This window comes from Sturnus vulgaris, unplaced genomic scaffold, assembly GCF_052056855.1.
Source record: "Sturnus vulgaris isolate bStuVul1 unplaced genomic scaffold, bStuVul1.hap1 Scaffold_521, whole genome shotgun sequence".
NCBI classification, from domain to species: domain Eukaryota; kingdom Metazoa; phylum Chordata; class Aves; order Passeriformes; family Sturnidae; genus Sturnus; species Sturnus vulgaris.
This window is the reverse complement of record NW_028276515.1, coordinates 395,901-410,913: the sequence shown is the minus strand read 5'-3', so window position 1 is coordinate 410,913 and position 15,013 is coordinate 395,901. Positions and strand designations below refer to the sequence as shown.

The 15,013-nt window shown below is 50.4% G+C and overlaps 2 long non-coding RNA genes across 2 annotated transcripts; one reads left to right on the top strand and one right to left on the bottom strand.

Annotated features, from left to right (window-relative positions):
- Positions 1-10,633: 10,633 nt before the first annotated feature.
- Positions 10,634-12,618, top strand: LOC148217633 (uncharacterized). Its single transcript, XR_015800927.1, has 2 exons — positions 10,634-10,720; positions 12,239-12,618. It is a non-coding gene; the product is annotated as an uncharacterized LOC148217633 (long non-coding RNA).
- LOC148217632 (uncharacterized) lies at positions 11,063-13,732 on the bottom strand. Its single transcript, XR_015800926.1, has 2 exons — positions 12,359-13,732; positions 11,063-12,032 (listed from the first exon to the last, which is right to left on the bottom strand). It is a non-coding gene; the product is annotated as an uncharacterized LOC148217632 (long non-coding RNA).
- Positions 13,733-15,013: the final 1,281 nt, after the last annotated feature.

The window sequence follows — 15,013 nt, the reverse complement described above, 5'->3', positions numbered from 1 at the left end:
AAATACTCGGGAAAATCCCCCCGGAATCCCCGAGAATATCCCCCCGGAATACTCGGGAAAATCCTCCCGGAATCCCCGAGAAAATCCCCCCGGATTCCCCGGGAAAATCGCCCCGGAAAACCCGAGAAATTCTTCCAGGAATTCCCTGGGAAAATCCCTCCGGAATCCCCGAGAAAATCCCCCGGAATCCCCGAAAAAATCCCCCCGGAATACTCGGGAAAATCCCCCCGGAATACTCGTGAAAATCCTCCCGGAATTCCCGAGAAAATCCCCCGGAATTCCCTGAGAAAATCGCCCCGGAATCCCAGTGAAAATCCCCCCGGAATCCCCGGGAAAATCCCCATGAATTCCCCGGGAAAATAATCTCGGAATCCCCGAGAAAATCTCCCCGGAATCACCGAGATAATGGCCCCCGAATACCCGAGAACATCCCCCGGAATTGCCCGAGAAAATCATCCCGTAATCCCCGAGGAAATCCCCCCGGAACACTCGGGAAAATCCCCCCGGAATTCCTCGTAAAATCACCCCGGATACCCCGGGAAAATCCCTCCGGACTCCCCGAAAAATTCCCCCCGGAATACTCGGGAAAATCCCCCCGGAATCCCCGAGAAAATCCACCCGGAATCCCCTGGAAAATCCCCCAGGTATCCCCGATAAAATCCCCCTGGAATCCCCTGGATAATCCCCATGGAATCCCTTGGAAAATACCCCCGGATTTCCTGGGAAAAATCCCCCCGGAATCCCCGATAAAATCTCCCCGGAATCCCTGAGAAAATCCCCCCGGAATCCGCGAGAAAATATGCCCAGAATCCCCGATAAAATCCCCCCGGCATCCCCGAGAAAATCCCCCCGGTATCGCCGAGAAAATCCCCCCGGAATCCCCGGGATAATTCCCCGGAATTCCTCGTAAAATCCCCCTGGAATCCCCGGGAAAATCCCTCCGGACTCCCCGAAAAAATCCCCCGGATTTCCCGGGAAAAATCCCCCCGGAATCCCCGAGAAAATCCCCCGGAATTTCCCGGGAAAATCACCCCGGAATCCCCGATAAAATCTCCCCGGAATCCCCGATAAAATCCCCCCGGCATCCCCGAGAAAATCCCCCCGGTATCGCCGAGAAAATCCCCCCGGAATCGCCGGAATAATCCCCTGGAATTCCCCGGGAAAATCATCCCGGAATCCCCGAGAATATCCCCCCGGTATCGCCGAGAAAATCCCCCCGGAATCCCCGGGATAATTCCCCGGAATTCCTCGTAAAATCCCCCTGGAATCCCCGGGAAAATCCCTCCGGACTCCCCGAAAAAATCCCCCGGATTTCCCGGGAAAAATCCCCCCGGAATCCCCGAGAAAATCCCCCCGGAATTTCCCGGGAAAATCACCCCGGAATCGCCGAGAAAATTCTCCCGAAATACTCGGCAAAATCCCCCAGGAATCCACGGAAAATTCCCCGGAATCCAGGAGAAAATACCCCGGAATTCCCATGAAAATCCCCCCGGAATCTCCGAGAAAATACCCCGGAATCCCCGCGAATTTCCCCCGGAATCCCCGGGAAAATCCCCATGAATTCCCCGGGAAAATAATCTCGGAATCCCCGAGAAAATCTCCCCGGAATCACCGAGATAATGGCCCCGGAATACCCGAGAACATCCCCCGGAATTGCCCGAGAAAATCATCCCGTAATCCCCGAGGAAATCCCCCCGGAACACTCGGGAAAATCCCCCCGGAATTCCTCGTAAAATCACCCCGGATACCCCGGGAAAATCCCTCCGGACTCCCCGAAAAATTCCCCCCGGAATACTCGGGAAAATCCCCCCGGAATCCCCGAGAAAATCCACCCGGAATCCCCTGGAAAATCCACCGGGAATTCCCCGGGAAATTCCTCGCTGAAACCCCTGGAAAATCCCCCCGGAATCCCGGAGAAAATCCCCCCGGAATTCCCCGGGAATATCCCCTCGGAATCCCCGGGAAAATCCCCCCGGACTCCCCGAAAAAATCCCCCCGGAATACTCGGGAAAATCCCCCCGGAATACTCCTGAAAATCCTCCCGGAATTCCCGAGAAAATCCCCCAGGAATCCCCTGGAAAATCCCCCAGGTATCCCCGATAAAATCCCCCTGGAAGCCCCTGGATAATCCCCATGGAATCCCTTGGAAAATCCCCCAGGAATCCCCGAGAAAATATGCCCGGAATCCCCTGGAAAATCCCCCTGGAATCGCGGGGAAAATCCCCCCGGATTTCCCGGGAAAAATCCCCCCGGGATCCCCGATAAAATCTCCCCGGAATCCGCGAGAAAATATGCCCAGAATCCCCGATAAAATCCCCCCGGAATCCCCGGAAAATCCCCCCGGAATCCCCCAGAAAATCCCCCCGGAATTCCCGGAAAATCCCCGCGGAATTCCGGTCCATTTCTGTAGGAGAATAGTTTGTAAGGATAGTGCAGAAGGCACTAGTTGCCAACGAGTTACAGCTGTACTGACTAGCAAGGAGTGGAAACAGCCTTGCCTGCCCAGTGAGGCTGGTTGTTATAAAAGCGTGGGTCAGCTGGCTGCCAGTTTCACTAAGCACAGCTCCAGCTGGAGGTGCAGAGCCTGCTGCAGTGTGGGCTGGAGCCTGCTGGCTGTGCTGCGAGGAGGAAGGGACACGTGGCCGTGCAAGGGATGGACAAGGTGAGAGGATGCTGTGTGTGGGACAGACAGGCTCAGGTGGCTGGGGAAGGGACAGGCTGGGGTTTAGCCAGTCGTACAGAGGAGAGGAGGAGTCGGTGCTGTGTGGAGCTGCCTGTGAGAAAAGGAGTCAGAGTTGCCTCAAAGAAATCTGTGGAGAGAAGGCATGAAAAGTGTGTAATGAAAGACTCATGTTGGTGCCTGTCATGTCTGTCTTGATAGAATTGCTACACGTTTTCTCGGAATGCTTGAATTTAGACATAAAATGAAAACTTTCTTGTAAGAAAGGAATGCATTTCTCACCAAAGTGGTGTAGGGTGGGGGATCACAACTCCCAGATGGCCTGGAAGCGGAACGGCCACAGGGGTTACTGTAACTGGGCCTCCAGTACCAAAGCCCCAGTGGGTTTAAAGGCTAGAGCTGGGCTGGGATTAGCACGGGCTCTGCAGCTGGGCTCATGCACAGGTCTGTCAGCACTCCTACCCGAGGACAGTCCCTCACCTAGGGAGAGGTTCTAGGCCTGGAGATGAGGCTGAGTTTGGGAAGGGTGATGAGGACATGGTTAGGGAGGGATGTAAATGCATATCAAAAGACTTAATTTTGAGGGGTGGCAAGCATGAGCTATAAACCAGTAAGTATTTACAGCTAAAGGCTGGAGGTGGGGGCTGTCTGAGGAGGACAGGACTGTTTAAGGCTGAAGTTGGAAGAGAAACCTTGGTGAAGCTTTTGCGTTAGAAACGGCCTCACCTGCCAAATCAGATTTTTGTCCTCAGGATTGCATGAGTGAGGATGCCACAGCCAAGGAAAAGGTTCAGGTTTGGGAGGCAAAGGCGAGTTAGGCAGGGCTGCAGGGCTGGGGCTTGGCTGTTTCCATACTGCTCAGGGCAGCAAAGGGTAGCTGGCTCACTGGGCCTTGGATCTAGAACTCTTTCTGGAACAAGGTGGAGAGCTGAGGTTCATGCAAGGAAGGGGCCAGGAATTCTTTGTCTGACTGGAAAATGCCAGAGGGGCAGTGTGTGACTCGGATAGGATGATATGTTCGTCTGGCGAGAGTCACAAAAGAATATTTTGGTTTACTGATAACTGGGCAGCTCAGAAGTTACTACTTGACTTAGTTGCTGCTCCCATCTGTTGCACACATAAACAGAGCAAAGCAGACGAATTCTCTCGGAGCCTGAGGTCTTTGACTGGCCCTCCAAAAATGCTGCCCGCTAAAAAACAGACGTGGGGGAGGAAAGTTGTCAGATACAATAGAGCAAGAAAAGGCCATGGGCTTCAAAGTGCCCTCCAGCAGACCATGGAAGTGACCTGTCTGGAAGTGAAACCAGCAGTCTGCTTCCCCAGCCTCCTGGAAGCCTCTAACAGCTACACAGGCAGTGAGGGGAGAGAACAATTCAACCTAAAAATAATTTTCAGTAGCGTTCTGCACTGCTGTTAAAAATCCTGCAACCAGGGAATGTGGTGTGGTGATAACTATTAGGCCTGTAAGTCTGGTAACTGGGGCTTTTAGCTCAAACATCTCGGTATGGCTACTTTGAGCCTTGTAAAAGCTGCGTTAAGTCCAATTTCTTGGGTAGTTCTACTACCTCTAGCCTTGCTTTTCATCCCCTCAGTAACAAAGCAACTCCCTCTCGAGAATGTTATTTACTTTCCATATGATGTGCCTACCGATTTCTGGAATTGCAAATGTCTTTGGATACATGCGTAAATTGAAGTTTCAAGAAAGCTGTCAAGCTAAAACAAAGGCTTGCCATAATGCAGAAGAAAATGTTTTATGGAAGAACTGAGAGGTCCCTACCTGGGCATAGAATTTGCTATACTAAGGTGTGTTCCAAACGGATCTGCCATCTAAACAAGCAGAAAAATAGTTGGAATGTAGTGAGTTCAATTTAACTATTGCTAGAAATAGGAATTATTAGCAGAGCTTGGAGCATGATATCACTAGCAGCAGTAAGACGCTTTTAGCTTGCTTCTCATCAATTACTTGTAAAAAGCATTTGTACCTAGTGTGTAGCAATTAATATTTCCCCATTTTCTTCCCCCCCGCCCCCCAGTCTCAGGTACTCCTTTTATTTTACCCTTTTCTGTCTTGTAACATCACCTTCCTTTATTTTATTCTATCTTCTGTTCTCAGAACATCGCAGCATCCTCTGTCAATGTGAAAGCATTTGTTCATCCTGTCTTGGAATGGCTGTCAATGTTGCCCTCTTCTGGATCACTTTTTTTTTTTTTTTTTTTTTTTTTTTTTTTTTTTTTTTTTTTTTTTTTTTTTTTTAACAATATGTTGCTAAATGTCAGGCAAATTAATCCACAAACACCAGCGGTTTATGTCCAAAAAGGAAACGGAGGAGTCCTTTTTGCTTTATTCGAATAAAGGGAGAGGCCATGGGACATTCCCCTGGGATCTCTCAAATTTTTGGAGGACGCAGCCTCCTTTTTATCCTATTTTCCCGGCCGCATTTCCCTCTCTCTTTTCCCATTGGCTGAGGTACTTGAGAGGCACAGACTTCCCGGAACGCCTGATACCTGAAATTCCCCTCTAATGTATAACCCTCCCTTTTAATTTTTAATTCTTCTAGAATTCATAGTTTCCCCCCGTTGCTTCTTTCATCTTTCGATATCCAATTTCATTTATCAGCAGCCCCGCAGTTTGTTTGTAAAGGCAACTATCTCTTTCCATTCATCAATCAGTGGAATCCATCCCATTGTTTCTTTTATCTCTCAGTGCTAGCCTTATCTACAGGCTGATCCACAGCTCATTTGTAAAGACAAATTCAACATTCCTCTCAGCTAATAAATGAGAAGTTAGCTGAAAAAAGTAAAAACTGGATTTTTTTTCTGGTGTGTGTCGGACAATACAGTGGAGAGAATTTGCGGGAGGATGATCGAGGATATCCTATTATAATATCGTTCTCGGACATTTTACTATTTTAGATCATCAGCTGTATTCTGAAAGAAATCTATTTTAATGATATGTGTACGTTTGCACGAAGTTATAGTTAAATATAGCTTGCGGCTGGGCTCTTTAATGAATAGGGGTATTTTTGGTTTTAATTCAATATTTTATGCTTGTGGTGTGTAGTGTGCTGATTTATTTTTTAATGTTATTTACTACGTGCGCTTTTGTTTTTGAGTGAAGGTAACTTTCTGGATGGTTTTGTATTTGAGGCAGAATGAATTGAAGTAGGTTTTTAAAACTGATTTTTCATATGTACGATGGGGAGTTTAGTAGGGGCAGCTCTGATGGTGGGGGCTTGGTTGTTAATTTTATCAGACGGCTTTTGTTAGATACAGCTTTTAATTCTGGAAAGTTTTTTTTTCTAATGTCGTGCTTTGAAGGTGGTTTTCGAGGATGTATGGTATAGCTTTATTTTGTTTGTAGATGGTGTATGATAAGGGCTATGGTCTATTTATCTAATGCCATGTTTTTTCATTCAGGTGTTGATAAGGGAGTTCTTGAATGGCGTTTTGTGTTGTTTTTGTTTTTGGTGGGGCGTTGTTTTTAAAGGATACCTTGATAAGGTTTGCCGATGGCGTTCTAGCCTGTAGCATAAGGCATAGGGTAGTTTTTGAATTATTTTGTGGTGGCTTTGATTCTTGCCAGTATGTAGTGTTTGTTTGAGGTAATGCTGTGTAGCTAATTTCTGTTTTCTTATTAATATTAGAATTGGAGTGTTGTAGTATATGGGCTGTTATTATATCATAGGGGTTCTATTTATTTGGTTTGATTGTTTTCTAGTTATGGATAATTTTTCTCAAAAAACCATTTTCAGGATTTCAGGCGTGACACAAAAGAACGCTCAGATTGCTGGAAGGGAAACGTGTGCCCAGATTGTCTCGAAGCAGTGCTGCTGTCGGTTCTCGTTCAGTTGTGTCTTCTGAAAATGAGACTGTTGTATTCATTGCGCTGTGCTAAACACTTGTCATTCTCCCAATGCCAGGAAACAGATGAAGCTTGAAGAAAGAGGAAGGAATTTGGAAGCGTACAAACAAGCTGAGAAGAGGTTCAGAGATCAGGGTGCTCACTGGCAGCAGGGGCTGGGGTTAGGGCTGAGCAGGAGCAAAGCCGGAGCACATCAACCTCACCTCGTGTTTTCTCGGGGGCTTTATGGCCCTGGCAAGAGAGAGATGTTCACTGATGAGTCCCAGGCCGAGCCGTGAGCACAGCATGTTGTGTTGGAGCTGGGGGTTTTTTTTGAGACGTTCAGCAGCCACACTCTCTAGTCAAGAGTCCTGAGGTTTGTTGCTGCTCCACTTTCATCCTCATATCCAGCTTCCAGCCCTTTTCTTCTCTCTGTCCAGTGTGTCTTTTGTGTTCCTTTCTTGTCCTGTGTGCTCCCCATCCCATTCCCGTTCCCTACGGAGGGGGAGGGTGTGGAGACTGGGGGCTCCGACGTGGTTTGGGGCACCCCAAGGTCCCTGGGAAAGGGAGCCGGGCTGCGCTGGAGGAGCAGGTGAGTCGGGCATGGGGGGGGGGGGGGTCATGCTGGGTGCCAGAACATTGACAGGGAGGGGTCATAAAAAATACCTAAATATAGTCTAAAAGGAATGTTTAAATGCTTTTTATTTGGGTAGAGGCACGGTTTTTATAGCTAATATAAAAATAAAATATAAAGAATAGAAATAGATTGGTATACATGTAAAATATAATGAAATATAAGTAGCAAATATCTATGAAAAATCTAGTGTATAACAGAAATAATGCAAATATAAGAATATGTATAAATATAAAATAGAGCTATGAGAATGGTAATAAGAATGGGGTAAAACATCAGTGAGAAATGGAAAAAAAACACATGAAAAATGGTGGGAAAATCAGTGAGAAATGGAGAAAAATCAGTGAAAAACGGGGGGGGGAATCTTTGAAAAATGGGGAAAAAAATCAGTGAGAAATGGGGGAAAAAAAATCCATGAAAAATGGGGGAATAAATCAGTGAGAAACGGGGAAAAGTGGGGGAAAAAATCAGTGAGAAATGGGGGAAAAAATCCGTGAGGAATGGTGGGAAAAGTCATTAAGAAATGGGGGAAAAATCAGTGAGAAACAGGGAAAAAAATCAATGAGAAATGGGGGAAAATTTGGGACAAAATCAGCGAGAAATGGGGGAAAAAGCAGTGGTAAATGGGGGAAAAGTCGATGAAAAATGGGGGAATATTCAGTGAGAAATGGGGGGGGGGGGGAAATCAGTGAGAAATGGGGAAAAAATCCATGGAAAACAGGGAAACAATCCATGGGCAATGGCGGGAACAGAGCGAGCTGTTGTCGCTCGTGCTGTGGTGGCCGATGCTGTGGGGAAAAAATAAGTGAAAAATGGGGGCAATAATCAGTGATAAATGGGGAGAAAATCAGTGATTAATGGGCGGAAAAATGCATGAAAAATGGGGGGAAAATTCAGAGAGAAATGGGGGCAAATATCAGTGATAAATGGGGAAAAAATCAGTGATTAATGGGGGAAAAATGCCTGGAAAATGGGGGGAAATTCAGAGAGAAATGGGGGCAAAAATCAGTGAGCAATGGGGGGGAAAATCGGGAAATATCCATGGAAAAATGGGGGGAAAAAATCAGTGAGAAATGGGGGAAACATCATGGTGAAATGAGGAAAAAAAATCTTTGATAAATTGGGGAAACAAATCATTGAGAAATGGGGGAAAAAAATCAGTGAGAAATGGGGAAAATATGGGAAAAAAATCCACGAAAATTGCGGGAAAAAATGCATGAAAAATTGGGGAAAAATCAGTAAGAAATGGGGGAAAAAATCCATGAAAAATGGCGGGAAAAATCAGATCGGCGATCGATAGCTAATGCGTGCCTATGGATTAGATCGGCGATCGATTGATCACGACTACCGATCGATTATATCGGCGTTCGATTGCTAATGCCTGCCGATCGATTAGATCGGCGATCGATTGATCGCGCCTGCCGATCGATTCGATCGGCGATCGATTGATCGCGCCTACCGATCGATTATATCGGCGTTCGATTGCTAATGCCTGCCGATCGATTAGATCGGCGATCGATTGATCGCGCCTGCCGATCGATTCGATCGGCGATCGATTGATCGCGCCTGGCGATCGATTAGATCGGCGATCGATTGATCGCGCCTGCCGATCGATTAGATCGGCGATCGATTGCTAATGCCTGCCGATCGATTATATCGGCGTTCGATTGCTAATGCCTGCCGATCGATTATATCGGCGATCGATTGATCGCGCCTGCCGATCGATTATATCGGCGATCGATTGCTAATGCCTGCCGATCGATTAGATCGGCGATCGATTGATCGCGCCTGCCGATCGATTAGATCGGCGATCGATTGCTCATGCCAGCCGATCGATTGCTAATGCACACTATTTGCACACTCCTTGCACACCCTTTGCACTCATACAGAGGCAGGAGGTTTCTCAGTTCTGGTCGGGGTTTTTTGGGGCGTTCATTCAGGGGGATTTCCTCAAGGATTGGGACACTCCTTGATTCCATCCCTTGCCTGTCTCCCAAGCGCCACCCTGTGGGCAGAGCGCGGTACTGCGCGCCTGCCTCTCCCAAGATGGCGGCTCGGGTGTCGCTCCCCGACCTTCTAACTCTGGCTGCAAAAGGAGGGTGGCACAGCAAGGAGCCCGCTCGCTCTAGTGGGATGCCTGCGCACGACGCCGACACCGATCCCACGGGTGCGATTTTCGGCGGCGTTTCCAATCGTGCGGACATCTCCTTCAGCCCGCTTCGGCCCGGGGAAGAGGGGCGGGGCCGCCAGCGATGGTCCCGGCGCAGCCCGGGCAGGCTCGGGGCGGAGCCGGGGCTTGGCGAGGCGGGGCACGGAGGTCCCGGGGACGGGACCGGGCGGGGCCGGGGCGGTGCTTTAGGGGCGGTCCCCAGTGGTCCCGGGCGGCACCGGGGGCGGGGCCGGGTGATCCCGGAGCGGTACCGAGCTGTGCTGGGGACGGTGCTGCAGGGGCGGTGCCGGGCCCGCCTCAGGGTGATTGAATGCCCAGAAATCGCCTCCTCTGCCCCGTGCTCACACTGAGCTGCGGGCTGCAGCGTGCTGTCGGAGCTCCGCACACAGCACGGATTTGGGCTTCCCCTCCTCTCAAACCCTCTCCCCCTTCTTCCTCCTCCTCCTCTTCCTCTTTGTCCTCTGTCACTGCTGAGGCTCTGGAAAGAACTGAAATTCTGCAGGGAGAGATGTCCTCTCGTGGCCCCAGGGACTGCCTCGGCACGGGCCACGAGCGCCTCCGGCCCCTGCCTTCTCCTGCTTGAAAAGATCACCTGGAGCCCGAGCTCGGGGGGGTGAAATCAGCTGAAATCCAGGTAACTCTGTCAAGTGCCCCCCAGGGACATCGGCGGGGCTGGGGGATGAGGGTTTGAAACAGCAAATTCTTTGGAATATACACCTGTCCCTGTGCCGATGCTGCTGAGCTTCCTGCCACAGTATATCCCCACTCCATGAGGCGCTGTGAGGTTATGGCAGTGGGAATTGAGCAGGGAATTCGGGGCTATGGGCATAATTCACGGGAGCTAGCAAAGCTGACAGCCAACCCCAAATCGGGGCACAGCACAGAGAACAATCTGTGTGCTGCCCTGTCAGCTCAAGCTCCTGGGCTGGCAAGTATTGGGAGTTAAATGTATGGAATTACACAAATCACAGCAACTGGCATCACCCAGAGGGACAATCCAAGGCCCAAACAATTCCTCCACAGTCCACTCTGGGAAAAACACCCTGTGCCTGCCAGGAGCTCTGACCCTGCTTTTCCTACCAGCTCCTGAGCAGTGTCAGGGCCACCACGACGCCTTTAAAATCCAGATAAACCCCAAATCCTACACAGTGAATAATCCAAAGAAAGTACTGAATTGTTGTCATTAAAAGCTCAAAACTCATTAAGAATTCTATGACAACAGTGTAATGGACTCCCAGGAACCTCATGAATGCTCTCGGTTTCATTTTTGTGTCTTTTTACTCCCTCATTTGGCAGCTTGTAAAACTTATCCTGGAATTCAGAGGTCAAGCAGGATCGACTTTGGATTGACCTTCACCTCTGGTCCCACTTTGTGCAAACACAACTCGTGCCCAGGTGGGTGAACTCATCACCTCAGCTTTTCACTCCAGAGTATCCCCTCCTTATTTCCCTGTAGATGAACTCAGATCCACTCCTCACCTCCACTGGTCATCCAAGCGTCCATTCTGTTCCCCACAGGCCCTGGTGGCCCCGGGGAGCTCCCTTGGCCTTTCTCCTGCCCCTCTGCAGCCCGAGGTCGCTACACAAACAGTTCTTGTGTCCCCTCTAAATGACCCCGGGTTTTCTGCTCAATGAATGGCATGACCCGTGCCCACTGCTCATGATTCACCCAACCAAAATCAAGAGCAAATGTTGCTTGGGCTTTAAGAACTTGAAATAACTCTGAAGCAAAAGAAATCACCTTTTTCTTCTGGTTTTTATTTTTATTTTTTCATTTAAGATGCTGGACTTGCCTCTGTGGATGTGTGCTGAGCTCTCACTGCAGGGGACTGTCAGGCCTGAATGGCTGTGAGTTCGTGTTCTTCTCAGTAGGGAATCAGAAATTATTCTTAGACCATAGAATTGTTTTCTGAAACCTTTCCCCTTTCCTCTTTGTGCCTTTGAATTTTTCAGCTGTTCCCTGTTGTCACTTCCCCTGCCTGACTTCTGTGCAGCTCCTAGCTGGGAAAAACGGGGAAAACTTAGGGCGTACAGAGGTGGAATTTTTGGCTGGATTTTTCTAACATTTCTAATTTTGCTGAACTTATTTCCCCAGTGAGAAGAGCACGAACTCACAGCCATGCAGGCCTGACAGTCACTGCGGGAAATCTGACACAGTATTAATAAGTAACCTTTCCTGAGAGCAGTCACCACCCCAGTCCTCCAGCCTTGTCAAATGTTTGCAATGAATGGAGCCAAGTTCTAATCCTTAATCTAAATTTATGTCAGCTTTTGTTAGAAAGATACCGGACAGTAAATCATACAAGAGAATTTAAAAATTGCACAAAGAATAGCCGGCCCAGACCAAACCCAACCGCCCCCATCACCGCTCCACCCCAATTTTGGGAGAAACAGTGATACAGTTTATAAATACTCTCCTTCCACACTATTCAGTCCTTCACCGCACATCCCCAGAGAGGAGTCCCTCAGACCTTGCTCCCCTGAACACCAGGAGAGCTGGAGTTTCACCCAGATCCCACATTCCCATGGCAGTTAATCCCAGCAGGGAGGCAAAGAGGAACCCTGCATCCTCTGACATAGCCCACAGCACGGGCAGCACCAGGAGCCCTCCAGGCTCAGACCTCTGGTGCTGAAGCCTCTGGGCTTTGGCTGCTCAAACACCACAGCTCTTGGCAAAGATGCCAGGAGAGTCGTGATTCTTCCTGTCCTGAAAGAGAGGAGGAAAAGAAAATTAAGTCGACTGCAGAAGGATTCCAGCTCTCAACTTCTGCTCTGATTCCTCACTCTGGGGTTTTATCCATGACAAGTGACACCAATTCAGAGTGCCCTTTTCCAGCATTTTTATTCCTAACTATTTCAGACATTAAAAGGATGCTCATTTCTCTTATTGTATTCTTTGCTTAATTTTATTAGCGGCATTTTCATCCCAGACCCCACTTGTCAGTTCTTCAATCCTTTAGCACTGGACTTGGCACAAAGGGATACCCGTGGTGCTGCATCACAAGAAATCCCAAAGAGAAACCCCTTCCAAACCTGACGGAGAAAGCTTTCAAGGCACTCCAGAACACAGACAGCTTTTCCTGCCTTGTCAGGCCACACCAATTCTGTCCCATCCACCTGAACTGTGCAGGTGAGGAAAAGGCTTTCCTTGCTCCTCGGGAATCACTGTCTGAGACCACGGATGTCCATCCTGGGCAGCACCTGGAAACAACGTGGGAAAGGCAAAATGAGAGTGTTTTCTATCAGAAAATTACTACTACTAATAAAAATAATAATCAGAACTTCTGGACAAATTTAGTAACATCACTTTGATATGAGAAATACAGGCCATGCCCATCCTTCTAGCCCAGGTGAAAACAGGAAGGAGAACTAGAGGAAAAGCAGAGTCCCTTATTTGATCTCTGGACACAAACTGAGGCCTTTTCCCTGTGAAACCAAACTCACCCTTCCAGGGTTCCTGAGATCAGCTACGAGGAGGCTTTTGGCACTCCAAGAGCAGCTGGGTCACAGCTGGAGGCGGCTTGGGTCTGGGAGACACCGTGCTCCTTCTGGAATTCTAGCACGCAAATGCCTGCTCCTGGCCCCAGGCCCGGAGATAAAATCTGTGGGGTTTTTCCCTGTGCAACATTGTTCACCCCTCCCAGGTTCCTGAGATCTGCACAGAGGAGGCTTTGGGCACCCCAAAGGCAGCCAGGGTTACAGGTGGGGGCAGCTTGGGGCTGGGAGAAATCCTCATCCATTTGGAATTTTATCAGGCAGAAACCTGGCTGGGTGCACAGGTCTCTGGACACGACCAGTGGCCCTTTCCCCTGTGAAACAAAACTCACCCTGCCAGGCTCCTGAGACCACTTAGGAGGAGGGGTTTGACTCTCCAAGAGCAGTCGCAACGAGAGATGCTCACACAGAAGGCCATGCAGAAGAGGAAACGAGCGCACCCGCAGCCCCCCAAGGCGCGCCCCAACGCCCCAGACCCGGCACCGCCAGCTCGGGCAGTCCCATAAAGCATCCCCCGCCTCCGCAGCGGCGGGACAGGCGGGGCCCGGGGTCCCGAGGAAACCGAGCGTGCCCGGAGGCGCGGCAGGACGGCAGCGCAGCGCCGCCTGGCGGCGGAGCAGGAGAGCAGCGCCGGGCCCCATGGCAGTATCGGTACCCGTGCGCCCCCTGCTGTCCGCGGCGATGCAGCGCCCGATGCCGAGTTCCACGCCCGTGTCGCCGAGGGAGAGGGGCACCGCTGGCTGGGGCCTCCCCGCCGACACGGACAGAAGCCGAAGCAGAAGCCCCGGTGCCATTGGCGGCCCCTACCCAGCGGGCCGGGCTCCGCCGGGCCCGCGGCCCCGCGCGGTATCGGGTCGTCCCGCTCCCGTCTTCGTCGCACCCGGCCCTGCTCCTGGCATGAAGCGCGTCACCGCCCCGCGCCGTCCCGCCCCCCGCGCGTCATCGCGTGCGTTCGGCGGCCCGCCCCGGGGGCGGTGCCGGGGGCGCTACCCGGGGCGGTGCCGGGGCAGTGCCGGGGGCGGCACCGGGGGCGGTGCCGGGGCGGTGCCGGGGGCGTTCCCGGTCGCCGTGCCGGGGTAGCCCGGGGAGCGGTTCCGGGAGCGGTTCGGGGGGCGGTGCCGATTGCAGTCCCGGTCACTGTCCCCAGTCCCCGTCCCCAGTCCTGGTCCCGGTCCCAGTCCCCGGTTCCGGTCCCCGATCCTGGTCCCAGTCCCAGTTCCCCGTCCCGGAACCCGATCACGGTCCTGGTCCCAGTCCCCAATCCCGGTCCTGGTCCCTGCCTCCAGTCCCCGTCCCCGATCCCGGTCCCGGTCCCTGTCTCCAGTCCCCGTCCCCGATCCCGGTTCCGGTCCCTGTCCCAGGTCCCCGTCCGCGATCCCGGTCCCTGTCCCATTTCCCCGTCCCGGTCCCCGATCCCAGTCCCGGTCCACGTCCCCGATCCCGATTTTTCCCCCCCTTTCACACTGATTTTTCCCCCGATTTATCAATGATTTTTTTCCCCATTTTTTTCCCATTTCTCACTGATATTTCCCCCCATTTTTCAGGGATTTTTTTCCCCCATTTCTCACTGATTTTTTTTCCCATTCTTCATGGAGTTTTCCCCCCGTTTTTCACTGATTTTTCCCCATTTCTCACTGACTTTTTCCCCATTTTCCCCCATTTCTCACTGATTTTTTCCCCCATTCTTCAGGGATTTTTTTCCCCATTTCTCACTGATTTTTTCCCCATTTCTCAATTAACTTTTCCCCACTTTTCCCCGTTGCTCACTGATTTGTTCCCCCATTTTTCATGGATTTTTTTCCCCATTTCTCACTGATTTTCCCCCCCATTCTTCATGATTTACAGGATACTCTATCGTGAATGGAAAGCAATTAAAGGAAGGGGGGAGGTTACCAGCCACCTGGTCAGCTCAGACAGCAGAGCTGCACACGCTTGTGAGAGCCTGTGAATTATAGCAGGACAAGACATTAAATATATTTACTGATTCTAAATATGCATATGCGGTAATACATGCATTTGGAAAACTATGGGGAAAAAAAGAGGTTTATTAAGCTGCAGAAGAAAGAAGAAAAAAATTGGTTTACAAGGGATGGCAAGCAGTGGATACCAAAAGCTCTAGCCTTACAATTGTTAAAACAACTTCATTAAAGGAGTCGTTCTGTGCCTTCTTTGGGGTGAGGAAAAAAGGCTGAG